This window comes from Falco rusticolus, chromosome 7 (assembly GCF_015220075.1).
Source record: "Falco rusticolus isolate bFalRus1 chromosome 7, bFalRus1.pri, whole genome shotgun sequence".
NCBI lineage: Eukaryota > Metazoa > Chordata > Aves > Falconiformes > Falconidae > Falco > Falco rusticolus.
The window spans coordinates 46,277,896-46,299,687 of NC_051193.1; the positions used below are offsets into that span (position 1 = coordinate 46,277,896).

The window sequence follows — 21,792 nt, forward strand, 5'->3', positions numbered from 1 at the left end:
AATAACAGCCAGGTTAAATTACCACTATAAAAGCTTTATACTCATGAACAGTGATTTCTGCTTTTCTTAGAATGTATTTACATCATTACATTGCAAAAGTAGATTTATTTTTTTTTTGTTCTTGTGGCTCTTGAATATATAAAAGAACCCAGCCCAGTAACTAAATCAAGATAAAAGAAATCAGTATTTCCTTTTCCCTGGGATGTATCAACCTTCATTAGGAATGCAGACAGTAAAAAGGCAATTTGGGACTCTGAGAGCAGGTTGCAAAAATAATTTACAGTTGTGTTCACTGTTGGCAATATACTAAATCACATCAAGACTCTTCATTTATTCAGGTTGCATTCAGTATGGTATTAAAATCCAGTCTTTCCATTGGTGTTTTTATTGTTGTTTGCAAATAAGATACTTTCTTCTAGATTTCTAATGTGCCAATAGAGACATCTCTGCACAGATACCAATTAGTTACTTACAATGTAACAATAGCATTAGGAAGCAGACACAATGTGGAATGAAACCATGCCTTATGAAGGCAAAGTTGCTTCTCCTTTCTTTTTAATTTTATACTGGAGCAGTTCAGTCAATGCTCATATAGTAAATATACTGCCAATTTTAATTACTGAAAATCTAGGACAAACACACTAAAGTCTTATGTATTTACACTCTTTCGAAAACATTTTCCAACAGAGTGCCATCTCAATGTGCTTTATAAGCTGTGAGTTAATGAGGGAAGTCTAGTGTAGCAGCTAAGTGCAATGCTATTGGCCCTTTCTGTGAGCAGTCTGTACTTAAATATTTGTCCAACATCTCAGACTGATCAGTGGAAGAACCAGGAAAACCCCCTCAGATTTTCATAATTACTCAGTTTGGTGTGTACCAAGCAAAGCTACCTTCTGTTCCCTTCAGCTATGATCTGTCAAAGAAGTGCTTGTTGGGATATAACTTTAAAGTGTGATTACATTTGTGGTGGTTCTCCATTTAGACAAACACCCTTTTTCCTGGATTCGCCTAGTGTTCTCCTTCCATGTGCCACAGACTGCTGCCACTGAGATTTTTTTGCTGGTGCTGCACTACTATGCCAACACTCTCCTATCCCTTGAAAAGCAAAGCTCTGTCTGAGCCCTTGTACTGTCCTTGGCACAAACCTGTTCTTTATATTGTGAAATATGTATACTAACTTTCTTTCCTGTACTCCTTGTTTTAAAGGTAGCTCTGTAACTCTGGATTCCAGTCAAGAAGAAAAACCCAATTACTGCAGGCACGAGCTATTTCACCAAGATTTCAGTCTTATCTTTTCAGACTTCAAAGTAGTTTGGGTCAGTAAATACACTGCCCTCTGAAAATGTTAAAAGAATTTCTTGCTTAGCAAATTTTAATATTCTTCTTCCTTATGCCTTTGAAAGGCTAACTCTTAAAAAGAGAAAAAAGGTTTAGCAAAAAGAAGTGTTTTAACCCAGACTCTAAAGCTCCAAAGAATCTCTAATCCTCTGAATTTTCAGGTGTTTCTCTGAACTGCTCTCAGATGCTGTCTGGGTCGCAGGATGCCCTCTCAGCTCTGAGACCCTCAGTTCTTTTATCTAGTGTAAGAGCTTGCAGAATATTTCCACATTATTCACGGACTGTTGTGACATGCTTTTGTCCTTCAAAGCAAGGCTTTTACAGCTTGGTAACAGTGGTAAGAACTCATTTCCTCTGAACTGCAAATTTAAAAAGAGGCTAAGACAGCTTGTGGCACCCTGTCAAATACTGTAAATTGTTCTCAGAACACCATATTTCAAAACTGATGGCAGTGTAAACTTATGGGTGGATATGGTTGGAAGGTAGCGCTCAAAGTGAGATTGTGGGGTACCAAATCTGCTCTCTGTCAAGGAGGTCAGAACAAATTGGCTCACTTCAGGAGACAGAATATATTTTTTGTCAGATCTTCACTGCCAGGCTAGATTCCAAATCACATGTATGTTACTTCCATCTCGTATGTTAATGATTGATGATATGTGAGAATGGAAGAAACATGAAAGAAGAAACATGTGCACTTTTATGTTTACATTGTCTTTATAAGGAAAGTGAAAGGAGATTTTTATGTGTATTTAACATGACAAATGGCTCTGTGACATCAAACCTCTGTCATTCTTTGAATGAATTAGTCCCAGAGCTCTGTGGATTTTACTGCTTTCCCCCCCAAAAAAATGCACTTCAAGACAGACCCAATAAAAGGTAATTTTAAAACACTCTTAGATTTAAAAACCTCATAAAAATAATTTCTATTTAATGATGAAGTTATGAAAACTTATATAAAGACTTAATTTATTGCTGTACTAAAAGCATACATAATAAATACTAATACAAAATGTAGTATGCTTGCTATCGTAGTGTTAATGCGTATCAAACCACTAACTGGTAGAAATAAACTGTCAAATTCCAAAAATCCAATTTATTGACTTGCTAACTCAGTCAAAATGGATGTAGCCTCTTCCTGTGATACAGAAAAGAAGTCATTATTCAAAAAGTTTATTTCAATTACTGATTATATTTAAGGGGAGAAATTTGGAAAGACTTGATAAAAATGTAAAAATTGTTTTCTCTTCCATGCAATGAATAAAGTCTAAGTATAAAGAGGATCAACTAGTTTTACAAAGGTAAAGGATCTGGTGATTAGAAACAATCTTTTCAACTCATTAATAATAGAAGTTGTTTTATATTCCTCTACTGAGAGACCTTTCTTGGTGGTTTGGAAAGACTTGCACGAAGTCAGGCCTAAAGCAACTGTGCTTAGATTTAAAACAAGATGAAAAATAAAAACACAATTTTGATAGGGTTTCAATTTCCTTTCAAATGCAGCTTGGCATAAATTGTAAGATAAACCTTATGTAATAAATAAAAATGTAAATTAATGATTTTCAAACAAATTAAATGTGTGAAAATTAAGGATTTGAATGGCTATAGATTAAGGTTTCTAAATGATTTACGTCAATGTCTGTACATTTCGCATGTCCTTCTGAGTCAGTAAAAATATTGCCATATACCAGAAATGTACTTCCTTTAGAAAATCAGCTGGAATGCACCAATAATAATAGAATTTTAAAATTTTAAAGCAAATTTTCTACTCACTGATTTGAAAAATGATCAAAATCCTGTACTTTCAATCTCTTTGAATTGGTCTGCTTAAAGAGCACAATAAAACAAATAAAAGCATTGTTGTACAGATCAGCGCAAGAACTAGTAACAGCTTATATCATGTTTTGTGAGAAGCTTAGCAAGTGAATTTTGGGGAAGTCCTGAGTACCCAAGAGATTACTGACCTGAGGCAATGCAAGGATTGTAAAAACACAAGGGGTAGCAGCATTTCTTTTTTCTTCTCTGGCTGCATGGATCCCAAAAGCTAGTTTATGATAATTCTCCACTGTGCCTTTTCTTCTTTCTCTTCTGATAAAATGCAGACCCAGTAGCAAATGTGAAATGGCTCTTCGACAGCAAACATGGCAAAATTAAACATGCCCAGCAGAGACAGAAGGTCTGTCAGTGTGTCTCGCTGTCTATCAGTCTCAAGCTATGATTATTAATTTTCCAAGGTAAGTGCAGAGAATGCTTCAATGAATTACAGAGAAAGACCTGAGCCTGAACCATGTTTCAAGAGTGCAGATTAATCAATAGCATCACAAAATACTGTATATAAATTATGAATATATTTATATTTACCAAAGCTAAGGCTTGTGAAAGATATCCAGGTCTAAAAATTAATTTCTGTTGTTGCATCTGATCTCAAATCTGGCAGTGCTAGAAGAGGGTATACATGTGTGTCCTATATCAGTCTGAATACAGTCAGCTTTATTTATAAAACCAGCCTATGCCCTTATTTAATGGTTTGGCAGTCATGCTAAACAATTGAACCTTTTAGGGAATAGTGTTAGTTGAATGTCAATACATACATATGATTGCCTTTCACCCGCATAGAGAAATGATAATTAGGCTTTCCATTGAGTTTTCTGAGAAATGAAGCCAAATTAAAGCCTATTTATAAGTATTTTAATATCATAAAACAACCTTAAGGCAATCAATTTGAGCAGCATTGTAAATATGCCCTTCATTATGTAAAGGTTGGGTGTTCAACAACAATATGCAAATATCTTTTCAAGAGTACTTGCTTTTGTCTCTTCTCTTTATTTTTCAGGCCCAATGTTTCTCCCACTGGGGAAAGTGTGCAGAAAACCTACTATCACTTTCATTGTTTATTTGTATGTATAGGACTTCTGTTCTTTAGCTGAATCAAAAACTTATATCTGTGGCAGCTTTTTGCATTAAAACTTCTATTTAGATGTGACTTAGCGTCATGAGAATGTTCAATATTTACAAGCCAATGTTTAGTGGCAGAACCAGAAATTCAGACACTTTTCAGTCTATATGAATTGTCACAGCTCCACTGACTGCAGCTGAGAATCTGTCCCATAAATCCCATTTCTATTCCACTCCTCCATTTAGTCTGTTTCTAGACAAAGCTGATCATCTAATTCCAAGACTGACTTACTGCAACCATAAACAAATTACTTTTATTTTGGACTCAGATTTTCTGCCTAAAAGGTAAATCTGAAAATATCTGGCTTATTCATGTGTTGCTTTTTTAATTGAGGAATTCCACTAAAGTTAGAAGGGCACAGATCTAGTAAAAGTGAAATCAGAATAAATATGAGTATTAACACACAGATGTGTCTGAGGTCACTAGTAAATCAGTAAGATGCAAGATGTACAGCTGCAATGACAAGCAAGGGAGACAGACCCCAACAAGCTAAATACTCCTGTTCACCTGCACAGCCCTAAGAGTTAAAGCTTGTGCTCTGCAACTGAAATCAAGGACATTCTGACAATTTAACTGCTAGTAATTTATTCAGCAGCATGGTTTTGCATGACATTGTCTTCCTACTCTGCTTAAAAGAGAACGATATTATGCATTCTGCATCTTTGCTCTCTTCCCTTTAACAAGGCAATTTCATCCTTCGTCATCAACTTGTGGTATCTTAGACTTCCAAAAAATTAAACTCCTGTTTAAGCCCTTATCAATACAATCCCTTTAACTTATCCTTCTGAATTTACACACCACTAACACCAATTTATTATTTTTTTTCTTATTCTGAAGCTTGTTGGATTGGATGAAATCATACACAACTCACAGATCAATAAGTAATTCATTTAAAATGCCAGGGATCATTTGTGATCTAAGTTCTGTGTGCGGGTCAAAGTAAAACAAGCACAAAGCATATGTGTATGCTCTGAAAAATAAGCACAAAAAATTCAGTTTGCAAAACTTTTTGAGCGAGAATCACCTTAAGGAATCAGAGAGGAGAAATGAAAATGGCAGTCCAAAGTGAAGGCAATACAGAAACGTTCCTGTTATCTTAATCAGGTATACTGAAGTGTCTTGTCCATCACTGAAAACAATTACAACTACAAAATGGTACCTTGAAAATATTTGGAAATGTTGAATTACGAGGACCCTATGAGGTATCACTTCAACATTAACTAGTGTAGCAGCAAAGCAGTTTTTCTTCTGAATTTTTTGCTACAGATAGTACCATGCCATTCTGTGTTACAGGGGAAAATCCTAGATAGTCCAGTCCCTCTGTGGCAAGTGCACAGCTGTTTACCGTGGTAAAGTGAGACTTTGTTTTTTTGTCTTGAGAGACATTGCAAACCTAGTGCTTGGTAGAATCAAGGTTTACATTTTCATTTAATCTTTTTACTTACTAGTGCTGTTAGGATGCAGTGCATGTTCTCAGCTACTTCTAGTAGCTAGTTTCAACTAGGCAGCTCTGTAGAAAACAAGGAAAGCTCTCCTGCTTTATTAAAAACTTGGAAGTCACTAAAGTTCTGATAATGGGCTTTAGCTGACATGACTTCAGCAAAGAAAACGAAATGTTAAGCACTACTGAACTTACATCAGCAGTTTTTTGTGTGTGAATAAGACCTGGGATTATATAAACATCTGGAAAAGAGCTGGAGTCAGCTCTGGCACATACGGAGACAAACCCTCAAAAAGCAAATACAGAAAGCATGCTTTGGAGGCAGCTATCCATATTCTTCACCAAATGCTCACCTTTATTATGAAGCTAGCTTTAATAGGCTGTCTACAACTGGTCAGCTGTTAAAGGAAAAATGAAAAATACTCTTGGGTGAAATACTATAAGATTCCACTTATGGTTTTCAGCCATTATCATTCTGTCACATTTGAATGATATTTCCCTTGGAAGGAATGTCCATTTTGTATTAAATCTGAAGGGCACTGCTTACTGAATGGACAAGTTGTCGTCTAAGACTGCTTTGGCCTAGCTGTGCTTACTTTATGAGAACTGACAGTACCGTTAATTTTCAATAAACCCACTTGCTTGGAAGAGATTATTTATCCAGAATGCAATTTCTCCAGAAGCCAAGAATGGGGAGAACATTTAGAGTTAAGCAGTTGCTATGCTTTTAGAAGGGCATAATTTTAATTGTTCCTAGGAAATATAATTGTTAAAAGCTCGAACTGTTAAGAGTATTAACAGTTAAGAACCAGGGGTGTGTCAAAGCTATTTCTTTAGTTCTGGTCAGGATAAGGCTTTGATGTAGGTCTTCTGGGTGTCCCCACTTACTGCATTTTTGTTTGCATCTTAGAGCTCATTAAATGGCTTCATTTCAGACAGAGGCAAACTAGACAATGTGCTCCAGAAGAGTATCCACTGTGCTCCAGCTACTAATGGGTGCTCATGCTATTGGACAAGACTAGATAGATGTAGTCTGAAATGGAACCACTGATAAGTGAATAGCGTGGACTCCAGGCCTTTAGCACCAAGCTATTCAATATCTACTTCTATTGTACCATATTTTGCCAACATAGCTGTATCTAATTCTTGCAACTGGCAGTTTTGATAAATGCCTGCTTCCTGTTGATCAAATATACATAAGGCACACTGAAAAACAGTCTGTGCTCTTGTCCATAGGAATAACCCTTTCAGGGACATTATTGAGGAGTATGGAGATTTGGAAAAATCTTCACAACTTTTAGCACACTGTAAACTTTTACAGTGAGTTACTTTTTATCTTAGGTCTCACAAGCAGAGGCAATATAGAGGAAAGAAAAATGCCAGTCATGTACCAATTTCCATGGCCATTCTTTACCAGGTAGAAAAAAGAGTTCTGAGCACTCCTGTCGATATATATTAATTTGATGCTTCTGTGTACTCTTACTATACCAATTGTCATGAAAACTGATGCATACATAAGAGGCCAGGTTTTGGCTATTAGTAGATTTGTCGAAGAGCAGTGGCTGTGCTCTGGGAAGACAGAAAGTACCTAACAATCACTAAAATTCTGTAATAAAACTTTTCATGTCAAAGGCTTTAATGAGGGTCAGAAGACAAGACGTTAGTCCATTCTTATAATGATCACAAGATTGCAACGGGAGATGAGAACATTAGATCATTCCTATGGGGATTTTTTTTTTTCCTTAGATTTGGGTCATTAAAGACAGCTAATGTTCTGTTGCACACCTGTAGCAAAGGCTACTTAGTGATGGGATACCACATCTCAACACCAGACTAAATGTAATGTAAAACGGAACAACTCAGCCTTGTCTCTACCTAGTCCATAATCAGAATGCACATAATTAGTTATGCATAATCACAACTGTTTAAGCCAGTTCAAATAATGCTTATATGTCTTTCTGAGACTACATAACACAATTTCTGCAACCTCACCTGAGTACTGTACAGGTATGGCTCAAGTAACCTGTAGTCCCAGAATTTATGAACAAGTCATAGCACATGTATACAGATCAACTTTTCCTTTTGAACACTGAGGTTTTATTGCAGTCTTTTAAACTAATTCAGGAGTTAGATTTCTTTTATTGTATTATTATAACTCTTTTACCTTCACAAGATAAATTTGTAATTTGAAGCTGGAATCTTTATACTATTTAATAAGACCAGGAGGACAGAATACAATGTTAAGAATACTATTCTCTATTGGTTGCATTAAAATACCGTTAATAGTATGTAAAAAACACACCAATATCTTTTACAATGATATTGTACAAACCAGGATCCCAGTATAGTAATTGCCTTCGTGTGGTAATAAAGACATGAGAAACTTACAAAATACACCAAACAAGCAGGAAGAACAAGTGTATTGGACAGAGGATTTGAAGAGGTATGGTTAAAAACAAGTGGGATGCATCCAGTTCTCAGATACTCAGAAGTAGCTGTAGCAAAAAGCACTTCATCCCTGAGCTCCTGAAGCCCCTTCAGCACAGGAGCCTGCAATTCCCTGAAGTGCAGCATAAGATGCCAGCCCAAATTCGCCCATGAGAAGTATTTTACACATTGCAGTAGCACAGTATGGGGAAGGTAATGGAATAAATGACCAGAGAACTTCTAATCCTTAGAAAATATCTGGTCTTTCTTTTCATTCAGTGGGAATTTAAATCCCAAAAAATAAAAACTAAAAACAACTGGAAGTGTTGATCGGTGGCTGCCTCAGAAAACAGAAAAGGTACAAATGAAATAGAGTGATTGAGACAAGGGAAGAAGTCCTCAATCTGACTTGTCTGGAGACCCACAAGTTTCCTGAAGTAATAAATAAATACATAATAATAAAAATTACCAATCTTTCTTGCCTGCCTTTCTGGGGATAGACGGGGTGAAAGCAGTGCAACCACAGTAAAGTAAGTCTCGGTCTTCTCTGAAAATCATCCTGCCTGACAACATCATGCTTCCTTTTTCTGGGTGTTAGATTTACATCAGAATTTCAGTATTGTCTATATGAGCTTGTGAGACTCAGAAGAAATGCCCTCCAAGATGTGTATGATCTGTAAATACTGGTTTGTGTTTGTGTCAAAGGAAAGGGGAGAAGGGGAGTGATTTTTCTTTTTTTTTAATCAGAAGATGTAATAGCTTATGACAAGGTCTATTATCCCCTGGAAGAAAAAGGAAAAAAAGGAGTGTCTTTATGCTGTAACAAAAGCTAAATGACTTCAACTGTCAGCCCCCATCAAGACACACCAAGCAGGGACAGTGATTGCTAAGCCAATTTTTCCATCAGTTTTTGAAAGGCGCTAGCAAATACAAATAGGGAAATGGGGATGAATGTGACTCTATAAGCATTATTATGGTTGATATCTGTAGATATAATCTACCCCTTCTGATCATTTTCATGTCATTTAGGAGAGCAACGCTAGGAGCAGAATGCAGCTGTGCTTCAGGGGGCTGAGAAACATAAAGTAACATTTCTGTTTATGCTAATACAATTTGAAAAGAGTGTCCCTTAATCCCTGCAGGTTTCTCTATCAAAGGACAACACAGGTCATTTTCCTGAACCAATGTTTAGGTTAGATTTATGCATTGTCTATCATCTGTAAATGAGGTAACCTATATTAATACAATTTCAAATGTTGGTCACATTTCTGTATCCCAAAAGTTCCCAAAGCAATTAAAAGCCTGTTTCCATGCAGTACTGAAGCAGTCTGCCTGCTTCTGGAAGAAGGTGGAAGCCAGCTAGTAGGCAGTATCACTTGGGCTGATGATTTGGCAGCAGGTTCTCAGCAAGCCTCTCCAGTTGTGAAATGCAGCCACTAGAATATATTCAATGTCTACGCTTTGCAGATTGGGTGTCAGTCAGTCTGAGAATTGATAAGGCTATATGGCATAGGATATTAATCTGGTCCTAAAGGAGAGAAAACTGCATTATTTTTTTGGCCAGGATGAAAGTGAATGCTTCTTTGAAGAAGTAGAGGGGGGGAATCTGTGGATTTGCAGCTTGTATTTACACATCGAACCATTTGAGCTCCTATTAGAACAGGTAGCACAGTTTGTTACCTCTTTGGATAGGTAGCTACTGATCATAGTATCTACCTATTCACCTTTTTATACCTACTCCATCAAGGTGAGTCAAAACACTTGCTTGAAACTGTCAAGAAAAGAACTCTTTATTATGGCATTTTTCTACCAATTCAGACCAGCATGTATCTAAGTTTTGCTACATAGGGTATTTAATGAAAAAAAGATCCTAACATAAGCTTCCCTTCCTGGAAACTGGAGTTTTGAACAGTGACTTGCTTTACTAAGAACCCAAGTTGTGACTTAATAGCATCGCTAAGGTGATATGGCAACTGGCTCCCGCAGAGCCTTCAGATGCAGACCTCTACATCTTTCTTCCTCAGCCGAACCTAACAAAACAGTGATTATAAGCATGACATGTAAAGTCAGGCATATAGTTAAACCTTCTAAACTACAATATACAAGCTCAGAAATGTCTAGGGAATGTCCTGCAAACCAAGTGTTATGATGTCAGATTGTTGTAAGACCCTTAACTGTGGTTGTGCTGTGTCCTGGGGCTTGATGTTCTCAATCTTCACTGACTGAGATCCATTTCCATTTTTCACTGCTAGGGATTTTGGACCTAGGGATTCTAGTTTTGCCATTTATTTATAGCCATCCAAGGTGGCAATCTCATGTGATCAAAGTGTGGATTCTTGTGACAGCTGTACTATTGTGATGACTATTTCCCACCAGTGAGATGCACAACAGCATGTCCCTGAGGTAACTGCAGCTTTCAAGACCCCAAATAATACTGAGGCTTTTTTTGTTTGCCTTCACTGTCTCTCTATGCTTCTGTAAGTCTCCAAAGACTCTGGCATGTATTTCTACAAGTGAGGGAAGTCTTATTTTCAGTTTTCTCTTAAATAAAATGTCAGCAAGTCAGAGATGATGTCTTCAGCTATAGAATCACCTTCACATTTTGCAAACTGTAATTCTAGAAATTATTTTGTTGTTCTTCTTTTCCACCCAGAATATTTTCTTACTTCACTTGCGTTCACTTCCACTCTTAGATCACTTTCCTCCCAGGAATGTGATATTTGGAATTTACTGCCTATCATTTAAAATAAGCCCACATATGCCTTTAGTTTTGATGAAATATCTGGAGAATGCCTAAATTAATTCTTTAAAATATTTTGCTACTCCAAATTAACTGACAAGATTTAACATGAAATAAAAAAATCTGCTGAAGATCAGTCCTAGAGTTTATAAAAGTCTTGGAAAAAAAACCATATGGGAAGCTCAGGGGTTTAGGATTTGCGCGAGCCATTCTCAGCCCATGCTTTGGCTGCAAATTTTTCTTCCACACATCCAAAAGGTGCTTAGAACTTGTCTCTTGATTGCTGTGACAGCACAGCATCTTGGAAACAGCATTTGACGCTTCAGAGGCTCGGGATCAAGTGTTCCTCCCTGTATCTTTAGAACTGGTGAGATTCACTGTGGAGTGGCATTTTCACCTTCCCCCAGAGTATGACCCAGACAGCCGACAGAGGAGCACACAGCAGTCTGCATAGGTCTGTCAAATTCTGAGTTATCAGATACTGTAAGGAAAGTGAGTGAAAGGAGGGTATTTCTGACATACCGAAGCACTTCTATGAAATAGGTTTACTAAGAACCTCTGGACAATGCTTTTATAATACTTATGTGTTTATAATAGAGAAAAAGTCATATGTAAAGTAAAAATACTAATATATAACACCAGATACAGGAATCTGACAAGCTCCATTACTATAAGAAGCAGGAAAAAATTTCTATTGAGAGCTGATGGAATGCTTGACTTATAGAATCACCTAGTTCATATTTTCCCCTGCATCCAAACTAATAAGAAGATCTTGTGGATATAAAAAATAAATATACCAACATGAAATTCCTTACCCAGCTTTTTAATGTAAGTAAGTACATAGCTGTACTTAGAGAAAGGCTGTAGACAAACAACAGTTATAAAGAGAGATTCTATAGATGGCTGGAGAGAATGAAAGGTAAAAATTATTACAGAAATATTTGGACATCTTAAAACAACAAACAGTTCAATACAATTTATTTAGTCAGGGTAGACTAAAATTCACTAGTATAATAACAGAACCATTTGTCTTAGCAAGTATCTTGTTATTGGTGATCAATATTGTCCCTGAGATGACTGATGGCTTTGTTTTCCTGTGGTGCCTCAGCCAGTCTAAATTATTTATTTGACATGCTGCCTCTTGGCAAAACAAGGAAACAGTGATAAGAAATTTGCATTCCTCTGATACATACCTCTGAATTAATATAAGATATTCCTCAAGCTTTTGGTGAATGACATATGGCTGTAGTTTGAGGGACAGTTTTGCTGACCAGACTTGGTTTTGTCTCCTGGCGTGAATGGCAATGAAGACATCAGAACCCAAGGAGTTACTTCTTTTTGTTGCACGTGGCACAGGAGGACATGATGGCTTTTGCAGAAATATCCAGGATTTGGATGCCTGTGAATACTCAAGAATCTGCGCCAGTTTTCCAGAAGTTTTAAGTTGTTACACCAAATTTTAGTCTTAAGACAGGGAAAAGTGTAAAATAATAAAAGACCATAAGAACTTAATAGCAGGACAGGACAAATGTCACCCAAGCTCACCAAGCTCACGATACTGCCCCTGACAATGGACAATAGTGGAAGCTGAGGTGAAGAATGAGTATAAGAGTATAACCAGTACAAAACAATATTTCCCCTTCTGTATCTTGCCATTTCTGTGTCATCTGTTCTTCATGCTGAGGAGTCCTGTTATAAAATGTGTGCAAGCCTTTCAATAACTCCAGGCATTCTTACTCTTCTCTGTACTGTTTTAGCTGTGTTACAGCGTGTTTAAGATGCAGTGATCAAAAGTGCACTCAAGGTGTAAATGGATTTACAGAATGGTGTAACAATATTCATTTTTTCTCTATACTCTTTCTTAATACATAAGTCATAATATTCTACCGTTTTTAAATATTTACTTCTATTTCATAACATTGTTTTACATTGTTGCTGGGTATGAAGCTGATATTTCCAGACATCTGTCTGCAATAACTCCAGTGTCTCTTTCTTAAGTGTTAAGAAAAATAATAGTTTAGAGATGGTCATTGTGCATTGGTTTCTCCTCATGCATTGCTTTGCATTTTTTTACATTTATTTTAACTTGCTGTTTATAACCCAGTTGCTTAGTATCACAAGACCCTTGTACAAAACCTCATTGTTTGGTCTCCTCTTGAATAATTTTGTATTCTCTGCAGACTTTGTCTCCTCAGTATTTACCTTCTTTATTAGATCATTTAGGAATACTTTCAGTGGCACAGGCCTCAGCATAGATTCCTGTGCAGGACAAGAAAGAAACTCCAACCCTATGTAAATGCAGGATGAAAATACATTGTTAAAGACAAAGATTAACCATGATAAGACTGAGGGAACATGCCTATCTTGCATGATTGTTTTGTAGCTTTCACAGAATCACAGAAACACAGAATGGTCAGGGTTGGAAGGGACCTTTGGAGATCATGTAGTCCAACCCCCTGCTAAAGCAGGTTGCACAGGATCATGTCCAGGTGGGTTTGGAATGTCTCCAGAGAAGAACACTCCACAGCCTCTCTGGGTAGCCTGTTCCAGTGCTCTGACACCCTCAAGGTAAATAAGTTCTTCCTCATATTCAGATGGAACTTCCTGAGCTGCAGTTTGTGCCCATTTCCTCTTGTCCCGTCACGGGGCACCACTGAACAGAGCCTGGCCCCATCCTCTTGGCATCTGCCCTTAAAGTATTTGTATGCATTGGTGAGATCCCCTCTGTCTTCTCCAGGCTAAACAGGCCCAGCTCTCCCAGCCTTTCCTCACAAGGGAGATGCTCCTGTCCCCTCATTGTCTTTGTAGCCCTCCGCTGGACCCTCTCCAGTAGTTCCCTGTCTCTCTGGAACTGGGGAGCCCAGAGCTGGACATAGCATTCCAGATCCAGCCTCACCAGGGCAGAGCAGAGGGGGAGGATCACCTCCCTCTACCTGCTGGCCACAGTCTTCTTAAGGTCCCATGGGCCTTCTTGGCCCCAAGGGCACACTGCTGGCTCATGGGCAACTTGCTGCCCACCAGCACTCCCAGGTCCTTCTCTGCAGAGCTGCCTTCCAGCCAGTCATCCCCAAGCCTGTACTGGTGCATGGGGTCATTCCTTCCTAGGTGCAGGACCTTACACTGGCCTTTGTTGAACTTCATCAGGTTCCTCTCCACCCAACTCTCCAGCCTGCCCAGGATTTGCTGAATGGCAGCGCAGCCTGCTGGAGTATCAGCCGCTCCTCCCTGTTTTGTAACATCAGCAAACTTGCTCTGTTCCTTCATTCAGGTCATTGATGAATAAGTTGAACAGGAATGTACCCAGAACCTAGGGAACGTCTCTTTGCCTTAACATCATAAAAATGTTGAAACTCTGTTGTCTAACTACCCTAGTAAAATGGATGTAATGTTTGCCTCCACTATGTGCGCATGTGTGGTATTCTCACAGAGGCACTGCAAAGCACAAAATCTCTTCTATACATGGAGCAGCTCCAGAGAGAATTTTAGCTTATGTTGGCAGGTTGTTGGCAGCTCACTCACACAGATTGTGTTTCTTTATACCCCTTTCTGTGCAGAGCTGTGTGTGTAATGAGCCCTCATCCCCTCCAAAAAGTGGCAGTTCTGTAAGTGAGCTTCCATAACACAAAAGTACTACTTGACTAACCTGGAAACAGCATTTTGACAAATTTTGTTTCTGGGATATATGATTATTAGAAATGATGCCAAGTCTTCATATGAACATGAGTATTAATGCTGATGTTAGTAGTGAAACCCAAGGCAGACATTTTTCTAATCAAAGACCATCTTGCACACAACTCCCATGTCACTGTAATTGGACAGTGTTGATGGAATTACAGGACTGTCTCTGGAAAATGTAGACATGAACCACAGCAATTACTCATTTCAGGCTCAGGTAAATTAAAAATTCCCATGCTTGGTGCTGCTATGATAGGCTGCCTGGGGGTTTTTTTGTTTGTTTGTTTTGGTTTTTTGTGGTTTTTTTTTTTCATTTCAGTGGGGGTGTGCCAGTGCTAGCCCATTGCACTGGTACTAGCCTATAAAATGTGCTCCTGGCATTATGGTGGTACACAGCAGCCTTCACGTCCTCCAGCACCCACACCTACGACAAGCCTTGGCATTTGCCTGGCTCTGCCAAGACACCTAGGGCTCAGCGCTGGAGAGCGGCAGAGGGGTTTGCTCTTCTGTAATTCACAACTGGAGGCTACCACATCAACTTTCCACTGCAACGTTGTCAGTATTAAAAAACGAAGTTGGTGTGTGTGTTCATGTCTGGCTCATGACTAGTTCTGTGATACATGATTTCCAATATCTTTGATCTTGAGATCTGCAGTGTAGCAGGATGAATCTCTTGAGTACTGGAAATACTGTATTGTGTCATGCTGTGAATCCTACACAGCAACTAACAGCACTTTCAAGCTTTTGTTTATTGTTCCCATTCAGAGAAAATTAATGCACTTTGAAGAGGTAAGGCAGAATGGACAATTGCAAATACTGCTGAAAACAATTAGTTCTCATTTGCTTAACACCATTTCCTAATGCACAGCTCTAAAACTTTTCACAGGACCTTTAAAATACAATCAATTTCCCTTGTCTATTTCCTAATAATTCAAACTGAGTGCAGAACCTGACATGCAATCAAGCTGATACAGGTCGATATCCATTTTCTTTCCGTTAAATAGGGATTTTAACACAGTGACACAAGCTGTGGAATCACAAACAGGTACTGTATATCTGTCTGTGTGCTGAACACGCAGAGTGAGGACATGACTCAGCTACCTTTAGTCATACTGAATGAAACTCACCAGTACAGCTGCTTTAGTAGAACAAAGAATATTACCAGTCATTAAGACAAAACTAGTCTGACAATCATTCAACCTCAAACACATCATTTACATTTACATTTCATTTACAAAGATAAGACTTAAACACTTCACAAATTGTGTCTGATCTCACTTTGGAAAGTGGATATGAGATGTTCTGTAGCTGGAAATGTTAAAGCTGGAACATGTAAGATCAAAAACAAGCCCTACATAAAATATCCAAAAAAAGCCCCACAAAAATATCCACTTGTCTGTGGAAGCACTTTCTTCTCTGTTTTCAGCACCACACAGTAATAGAAGGTGATGGCTGGAATCTGCAAAACAGTTCTGCACCCAGTTGAAATTGCCAAAAAGGCTTAGGAAACCATGAGGGAAGGAACTGTCAGAAGCTTGCCTAAAGACCACATCTAACTATTTGTGAGTAGGACTGTGAGATGACCAGGACTTAATTTTACATGTCATCCAAAAAATGCCACATTCCCCTTAGATGAAATAACAAATTATTCATGCACAAACTCAATTACCCTTATGTCATCTATCACAAACTTCTATCTGCAATGGCTGGTTATGATAGTCTGAAATCTGAGCTTTTAATGTGGCTCTGATGCAGTCATTAAAACAAATTAAGGACAGATAAAATTAATAATTGCTTCATCTTTTTGCAACTAAAATAGCTTTTGCTTTGGTAACTGCTTTCAAGGCCGATTGACCAAGATTTTGCTGATGCATCACTGTACAGAGGTATAATTTTCTACCTGAAAATGACTGACTCAGTTTTGCTGGATCATGGTTTACAGGACACAGCTAAAATGATTAACTTTAATTTGTTGCTAGGTGTCAATGAATCATGTGCTTGTGTTTGGAAAGAAGAGTGCTAGCTAGTGAAAAGGAGGAAAATATGCGTAGCAGAATAAAGTTATTGGGATGAATGATGGACTAGATATGAAGCTCGTACAAACAGTTGCACAGGCAACAAGGAATCCTGAAAAATGGAGCTAAGCAAGTATTTCCATTAGGTCAGGATATGCTTTATTTTCATACATTCACTTGACTCTTTTTCTTCTTATGTCACTGAAAATCAATACAAGGCTATCACCACAATAAGATGGCTTTCACCAAATATTTTTCAAGTGGTCCACAAGGATGTTTTCCGCTGTGTCCTAGTTTGATATTTTATTTTTGTGTCTTGTTGCCAGAATTATTTCTCTGAGGTTTGCCATATGAATTAATAAAGGTGAAAGGGAAAGAAATTTCATAATAAAATAACTTTTCCCCAATGTTTATGAGCTCAGAACCAAAAAAAAAAAAAAAAAAAAAAGAAACCCCTCCTTATTTTACATAGAGGAAAATTTAAGGTGCAAAGACCTTTATATATAAAGAATATAATAATATTCTTTATTAATAGAAGATCATTGGTGAAACTGCACAGATTTCTGTGGCTTAGTGACCCGTGCTGGCTACAAGATCTTACTGATGAATTGGTCTCGGTGAACACCAATACTACTAAATCACTCTATGCATCTGCCTTGTTGACAGTCTCAGTGGAAGAGTTAAGGACTTCAAAATTGATATCAGGTGAGAATTTCAGTGAAGGAGCTATGGCAAATTTGCATATAAAGAAATAATTGCCTATGAACACACTGACAGCTTTAGGCTCTGCCAATACCTACACAAATCCCATGAAACTGTTCAACCCATACTCATCTGGAAGACAGTGATGTCTAACCCATGATCTATGAACCCTGGTATAATTTAACGCTTGTAAAAGTTAAAGTCAATATCTGCTGATCACCCATGTTCATTCTATCCTTTCAAAAAGTCATGCTCCATTTCTTCACCTGGTAGGAATAAAAGCAAGGTTTTGACTTACGTATCTACTGCTAGATTAATGATCTTAATATAGTCTACCTGGCAAATAGCTACCTAAGCATGCACAAAACAGTCCCAGACTCAGACCAGGGGTGATTTGTGATAACAGAATAATCCTGTAGTAGTTCCAGTATACGCTGGATTCTTCCCATTTTCTTCATGAGAAATATTGACATGTATGTGAATTTACAATGCTTGAGAGAAAGATTTACATTCCTCCCAAGTGGTCTTCTGTGTGTTTTAAAAACATTTATTTAAATATACATTTACCTACCACTGGTTACCATAGGCGGAACACCTATGCTGGGAATGTAGAACATTAGTATTTAAACAATGGTGATTACTCCCGAGATGTGCAAGTTGGGGAGAAAGAAAGACATGGATGAATGAAAGCTCCTGACTCTCCCAACATATGAAAGACTGCCTGCATCTCTCCCATTTCCAGCACACTCATGACCATATCCCTAATGTATTCAAACAAACTGTTTTGAAGCACGATGGATTCATACCTTATGCACAAGAACTAGTTCTTCCATAGCAAAACAGAATGAATGAAAAATGAATAGAATCATAGAATGGTGGAACCATAGAACATGGAACAACTCAGAATGGAAGGGACCTCAAAAAATCACCTGTCCAGCCTTTCATTGGAAAGGGAGCATAGAACCATAGAAGAGCAAGACTGTACATTCTTTCCCTCTCATACACTCACAGCACAGACACAATTAAGGCCCAGGAGGGCCACCCTTACTTGCCATGATTTCCAGGGCACACTTGCAAGACAAACATTATTTACTACGGGTGAGAATACTAGGATTTGACCTGTCGCCATATACAGTATATAGTCACAGTATATTATTCTACTAAGCAAGATTCTACATTTTTCTATCTCCTCCTTAATCATGTTTATTTATTGTTTGAAAACAAGTTTCAAAAGATATTGATTACAGAAAGTTTTTTCTTCTCTACTGTCTTTCTCTCTCTTGCTTTCATTGCTGTTATAATCAAACCCCCTTTTCTGCCAGTCTTGGTATCAAATCTGAGCTTTTGTACTAGGCTTAGTACAATTTGCACAGAGAATAAGACTGACTGTCACCCGTGGTTTGGGTCCTCTGAAGGAAAACATCTGTTGAAAGAACTGTGTGAATTTTACCCATGGATATAGTGAGGGGGGAAAGTTTAAAAGAGTTTAATTCATTTGCATCCCTAAAGATGACTTGTTAGCACTGTTGAGAATTAAAGTGTTAATGTGGTTGTGAGGGCTACATGGGTTGATTTGGTGTGTTATTGAATTATGGCAGCCTGTATCCATGCCAAACAATGTATCTCTGAGGGGAGGATGTGGAAAGTCCAAGATAATTTCTAGAGGTACCATCAATATCCCTAAAGTTCCTGCCCCAGTGTTTGTTAAATATTGCAAACAGATTTGCAGCTGAGAAGGAACAATTTAGAGCCAAAACACTCAGGGGCCCTGAAACCACAGAAAGCTTTTTCAAATTGTGGGGAGAGAGAGAGTGGAGAACCCCCCACCACATTTTTGCAATGGTTTAAAACCCATTAAAATGGCATTGTTTCTTCATTTTACATTGCATATCAGCTGGAAGATCAATGCATCAGCTTCAGTGACTGAGGCAAATCTCTACAGACAGGCACAGCTTCTTGCAAAGAATTTGTATTGCCTTTAAATATCCTGAAAATTATATATGGAGGGTGAGTGATTGGCCTCCCAGAGATTATTGTGGAGTCAACAAGCTGCTTTAAATTTTCTGAGGACAGGCACAACCAATGGTCTCATCCCAACTGAACGATAAACTTAAAAAAATAACGACCTAAAATTCAGTGTTCAGGAAAGAGCAGCAGATTATTCTTGCCATAATGAGGTGTATCTGATGGATTGTTAGGGATCTAATAAGTGTCCTGTCAATCCTGATAAATGTCTAACCAGAAGTCCTCCTTCCTGCCACCTGAGAACAGCCTGGTTTTTCTGTTACTACCATATTCAGAAAGACCAATTATCCATCTGTGTGAATACTGTATCTGCTGGCAAGGTAGAGCAGTTATTAATACTTCTAGTCATGCATCTAAATTGTGCATGGATAGCTTGAGGACCCAGAGTTTTGTGAGAGATCAGTAAGCAATCTGGACTGGGCTGCAGTATGCTAAAGGGCACGTGTTCTAGCTGTATCAGAAGAAAAAGTAATAATCCTGTCCATCAACAGCACAGATAATTGGGCACTCTCACTCTTAAATATCAAATACAAAGTGAGGGGAAGGAACTCTCCTTGATTTTAGCAAGTCTGTGCAATATATTCTTAAAAGTATTTGATAGGACATACTGGTAGACATGTGAGCTTCATCAGAGTTTACTTTGGCATGAAAGATTAACTCAAGGGATAATATGATTCAGTGATAAGGGTGCTAAAAAAGGTGTTCTCACATTATCTTAATTTTTTTCTGCAGTTCAAGCAGCTGTTTACTGCTAGCTGTCTTCCAACCTCTACTACAATTTCTTCTCCAAAAAAAGGCAGAGAGGGTATAGTCTACCATCCTTGCACTGTCCTCTAAGCTTAGCAGCAAAAATTTACAGAATCTCACGAGTCTTCAGTAGTGAAAGCACCAGTATGCCTCATAATATCATATCCAATCTAATGTAAGAGGTGATGACTTTATTATTTGCCTAAATACCCGATTCTTTTTGAATACTATACAACTGGAATAATATTCAGTGTCTGTGACTTTCCCTTGTGTTCTGAGTTTAAAAAAAAATTCTTATTACCTCTTTTAGAAGTCCCACCTGAATTTTCACTAGTTTTATTTCTTTTTGTAGAGTTGTGCCAAAAAATAATTAGAAGCACTGGATTGGCCTCCTCGGCACAATTCATTACATCAGAATTTTCCTCTTAATATTTGCCTCTCCACTACAGTTTTGTTTGGCATCTCATACATGAAATGTGCACATTGCATGAAATATATAGTTGCAGTTTCTATTATTTTACTTCAGTCCTTTGTGTATTTTGGTGTTTCATTTTGTCTTTGGCCTGGTTACACAGATGGCAAAATCCCAAGTTTCTGTATTTTTATTCATTTTATTAAAGTTGCAGATAAGATTAACTTGTGTAGGTTTGGACTAGGGATCAAGATATTTTGAATTCAGTGATATATGCCTGGAAATTGGTTATGCAGAAATGTAGTTCAGATACTGATTTGTTTGCACCAATACAGCTCCATTTGCTTTGGTAAGGTAGCACTAGGACACCTGAGGTCTTAAAGTGGTCCACGGTCCCACTACCATGCACACTATACAGCCTTGGAAATGGGGAGTAAAACAGCAGAATCTGGATGTGAGGACAGTAAATTTAACAGAACTACAGTTCTTCTTTATTTCCCACTCTTCACAGAACACCTGTGACAATTCTAATGTTTAGAAAAACAAAAGGTTATTAAAATCTGGTTGAGAGAAGCCATCAGCAGAGTAACCATCTCCCTGGCACTTCTCCCATGAGCTGTATTTCTGCCCTGAACTACCCAGTTCTACTGCTTCAGTATTGTTGGGTCCATGAGGTCAGCCAGTGCATTTCATTTTTGCCAGTGAACTCTGCCTCAGTCATTTCACTGTGAGTCATTGAGAGGCTATATTTGTGTGAGATATATGCTGAGGTTTTAAAAGAGGAGGTGCTACATGAAGTGGCTAAAAGGAGTCTCAGAGAGATGATTTGTTTGGGTCATTACGCTGTGACAGGCACTGTGGGCCAAACCAATGCCCTCAAAGGTGAAAAACAGATGGGTTAATCTAGTGCTCTTAGTCTGTACATCTATAACCATCATACCACATATTGGCACCTCTAGTTTTAAGGGGAAGCATCCTGGTTACTGTTGCTTCCAGTGCCTGAAATGACATCCAGTGTCTCCTCTAGATGCTGATACTCCCATCCAGCAGCATTTAACAAAAGCTCTTGGGACTCAGAGCATCTTTTTTTCCTTTTCAGATTCTTTCCTTATAAAGCAGGGAACATTCATCCTGCATCTTTCAAATCAATACCAAGGCAGCAGGGTGATCTGCATACAAATCAACTTGCAAATTTACACCCTGTCTGACTCTGCCAACAGGATTAAAAATCATTCATGAAACAACAGCTCCCTGTAATCACACCCAGCCACATTTCAATAATAACTCAAGCATATAAAAGCTTCTCGGTTTCATATG

The 21,792-nt window shown here is 38.1% G+C and overlaps 1 long non-coding RNA gene across 1 annotated transcript in view; it reads left to right on the forward strand.

The window, feature by feature from the left end:
- The window catches only part of LOC119151864, a 33,936-nt gene extending 30,169 nt beyond the window's left edge, over positions 1 to 3,767 (forward strand). The window contains exon 5 of the long non-coding RNA XR_005105582.1: positions 3,438 to 3,767. This is a non-coding gene — a long non-coding RNA (uncharacterized LOC119151864). The remainder of the gene's footprint in view (positions 1 to 3,437) is intronic.
- Positions 3,768 to 21,792: the final 18,025 nt, after the last annotated feature.